Source organism: Cicer arietinum, chromosome 5 (assembly GCF_000331145.2).
Source record: "Cicer arietinum cultivar CDC Frontier isolate Library 1 chromosome 5, Cicar.CDCFrontier_v2.0, whole genome shotgun sequence".
NCBI lineage: Eukaryota > Viridiplantae > Streptophyta > Magnoliopsida > Fabales > Fabaceae > Cicer > Cicer arietinum.
Genome location: NC_021164.2, coordinates 36,999,104 through 37,003,014, shown reverse-complemented (window position 1 = coordinate 37,003,014; position 3,911 = coordinate 36,999,104). Strand labels below are relative to the sequence as shown.

Below are 3,911 nucleotides of genomic sequence, written 5' to 3'. Positions count from 1 at the left end.
TCCTTTGTGGCGGCCTATGCAGCCATAAATGCCAACGTTCACTTGCTTTTGTGGCGGCCTATGTAGCCACAAATTGACATGTCATTTCAGTCATTTGTGACGGATCTGCCCCTCACAAAATTTACTTTTTGTGGCTGTAAAAGCCCTCACAAAATTCTTAAAAATTTAACTGGATTTTGTAGGCAGCCACAAAATCCAGTTAAATGTTTAAAAAATTTGTGAGGGCTTTTTCAGCCACAAATAAAGACCAATTTCATTTTTGGTATTTGTGAGGGCTTTTTCGGTCACTAATTTGTGAGAGTTTTATTCGGCCACAAAATATTTATAAAGTTGGCCACAAAATAGTGTTTTTCTTGTAGTGGAAGCATGCTAAATTCTAGAAACGAAAGAGCGATGAACAGTAATTAGGGATGGTTTTGTTTCATAATGTTTTGAGATAAACTGAGATTTGTTGGTGAAAAATCGAGGTTTTTGTTAGTTTAGTGTACCCATGAGAGAGAGCAAAAGAGAAAGGTGGTTGGTTCCTTCTTTGACACTTGGACTTGTTAATACCATTACTTTTCTATTTACCTTTGATTCTAAATTAATATTACTAAAAACACAACATTAACAACTATTAAAATTTCTAGAAATTCTAATTAATACTATAATTTGATAAATATTTTTAAGGTAGTGAGAGGGCAGTTACATGTTACTTTTATCTTGAGTTTATAGTGTTTACAAAATTTATAATTAAGTCATCCCTAGTTAAAAAAATATAAATTTTTGTGGAGAAACATTTTTTAATACCGTTAAAACAATTATATAAACATTTTTAAGGATAGGAATACATAAACTACAATGAAAAAAATAATGTATAAATGATTAAAAAATAATTAACTAAAGACAACACATTTTATAAGATAACTCTATTGATATAGTGTAAAATAAAAATTATTATTTCGTTCGAAAATTGATGGTCGATTTTAAATGATGTGAAACTATATCCATATCAATAGATGTTGAGTTTATTTGGTTTGATTCAGTTTAAACTCATACATAAAAAGAAAAAAAAGTTGTAGACTTGGTTCAATTTAATAGATTTCATATAAATTTTTGTATAATTTTTAATTAGGTTTTTTGTAGTATATTTTTTTAATTAGGCAGAAAGTTGTAGTATATTTTTTTAATTAGGTTTTTTGTATAATTTTTCTTATAGTTTATTTAAAAAAAATTGTTGGAGACTAGTGGCGATAGCCACATAGCCACTCCATGTCCAAACAAAGTTCCACCACTGAACATGGCTCTCATGGAAAGTATTTCAATCAGAAAACAGTGAAGAAGAAGTGACAAACCCTATCTCTTTGTATGTTGATTATGAATTTGTTTTTAATGAACTTTTGAGCAAGTCTCACAAAACCGACGTGAAATATGGTTACTTAGAAAACAAAATTGAAATGTTAATTGAAGGTTACAAAGAACTTGATGAGAACCATCATCTGGTGACATAACAAGATTATATTTCATCTCACATGGTGAAAAATATAAAAGTAAAAAATCATGTTTAATTAAAGATAAAATGGACAAATTTAACTTTAAATTAAAACCAATTCCAAAGACTAAATAAATATCTATGAACATTAATGAAACTTGTGGAGCAAAACAATTTAGTTTAATTTGATACAAAAATAGTTCAGTTCGGTATCATCCATATTATAACAATTCAATTCAATTCGAACAAGTAAAACTAAGTTAAAAGCAATTTGATTCGGTTCAGGGTAATAAACTGGTTCACTGATTTATATAACCGATTCCATTTGGTTTAATCAGTTCAGTTTAGTTTTTTCGAACTTGAAACAAATTCGGTTTAGTTTTAAAGTAGTTCAGAAATGAACTTTACCCACCCCAACTATAAGTACTAAAAATTTTAAAATTGTCAAAACAAATTTCTATTTGTTGCATGAAAAGAAAAAAAAAAAAATATAGGTACAACTCTTAAGTTTGTTTATTTTAAGATTGTGTTTTGTTTCCTACTTCTTATTGTAACCCAAAGCATACATAAGTCATTTTTCCGGTCTTTCTCAAACTTTAAGTTTTGTTTATTTTGTGAAAATATTGTATTTCCATTTTTTCAAATGTGTGTTTATTTTACTTTGATAAAAGATTCATGAAATGAACAATTGTTAGAAAGAGAAGATAGAATGTTAATTAATGAAGATGTTTTTATGGAAAATAATGAACATTTTTTGACATTTTGTTTCTAGACAATTATTCATGTACATATTTGTTTGATTCAAAAGTCTTTTAACTTCTTCTGGGTAAGTGTAGCTCAATTGGTAACTTAAGGGACATGGAATGCGTATTTAGGAAGTATCACTTGCAATTTCAAAAAATCAACATAACTTCTAATTTTTAACGTTTATTTATAAAATAAAATAAAAAAGTCTTTTAATGTGATATATAAAGACAAGTAGTCAATTGAGTTATCAAAGGGGAAAACACGACTCATCAATACAATCAAGAGACATTAATAATGATTTTAAGTTAAACAAGAGTTTCTTGCCAACCTATAAGTGCTAAAAACAATAAGTGATCAAACAATGTTCTACTTGTTACATGCAAAGTAAAACAAATATGGGTGCAGTTCTCAAGTTTGTTTATGTTATGATCCTATTTGTTTTCCTACTTCTTGGTGTAACTGATAGCAAACGTAAGCCCTTTTCTACACCCTTCTCAAATTTTAGATCTCGTTTACTTTATCAATATGTATTTAATTTATTTTGATAATAGATTATTGGAATAAATAATTATTAAGATAAAATGTTAGTTAGTGAAAAAATATTTTCAAAAATAATGAAAATTATTTTTTTATATTTTTATTATTTTTAGAAATATAGATAATTATTCACTTCAAAAGTCTTTAAACACATTCTTAACAAGTAAAATTAACACACATTTTTTAAAATAAAAATAGAAAATATTTTCATAAAGTAAATCACATTTTATTCTTTATTTGTGAAGATTCATCTAATATGGACCTCTAAAAAATTCAAAAGATGGACACTTATTAATTTTAGAAAATTTTAATAAAATATTGTTTCTCTTTTTCGTTTTTTTTTTATTATTATAAAATTTATTTTTTGAATGATCTATACTTTACAAACCCTGTTTTTTACATAAGCTTTCACCTCTTTAATTAATATTACTTTGTGATTTACATTTTATGGAAGATCATGGATGTATTGTTGACAATGATTGTCAAAAATGTGTACGACCTTATTATCGGAGGTGCAAATCGAATGAATGTTCATGTCATTAAAATGTAAGTTGACAAATAATTTTGTTAATTTTAAATTATAATTCAACAGTTTTTTTGTGTGCAACTTTAAACGTCTTTTTACTCTTATAATTTCTAGCACAATTCAATTTATCTCTAATTGACCTTCATATTTCCTGGACAGACACCTCTTTTACAAGATATGAAGAACAAAAATGCCACTGCAGAATAAATTATAGTGAGTTGAAATCAATAAAGATAATATGATTATACGAAGTTATAAATAAATAGACAATATAATTATGTAAAATAATCATATATTTATTCTAGTTTTACATTTAACAGGCTCATTTAAAAAAAGTATTTAACATTATAGATAATATGTGTGATATAAAGTGAACAAAAATATCATTATATATTAAGGTTACTATGCTTATAGTTATAATCTTCCAAAATACAATACTAATCATACAACTTGTACATTGTTTAGGAACATAAATATTTTTATCTCTCAAAAATCAAATTTATTGAGAATTTGGTTTCAACCTATATTTTATAGGCTTAATTGCAATTTTAGTCCTTCTATTTTTATTGATTTACGAAATTAGTTATTCTATTTTAAAAGTCGACAATTTTGGTCATTCCCTATAATTTT

At 25.9% G+C, this 3,911-nt stretch overlaps 1 long non-coding RNA gene across 1 annotated transcript; it reads left to right on the top strand.

Annotated features, from left to right (window-relative positions):
* The first annotated feature begins 2,484 nt into the window (after nucleotides 1-2,484).
* On the top strand, nucleotides 2,485-3,598 carry LOC105851377 (uncharacterized). The gene is made up of 3 exons (XR_001143116.3): nucleotides 2,485-2,689; nucleotides 3,210-3,301; nucleotides 3,441-3,598. It is a non-coding gene; the product is annotated as an uncharacterized lncRNA (long non-coding RNA).
* Nucleotides 3,599-3,911: the final 313 nt, after the last annotated feature.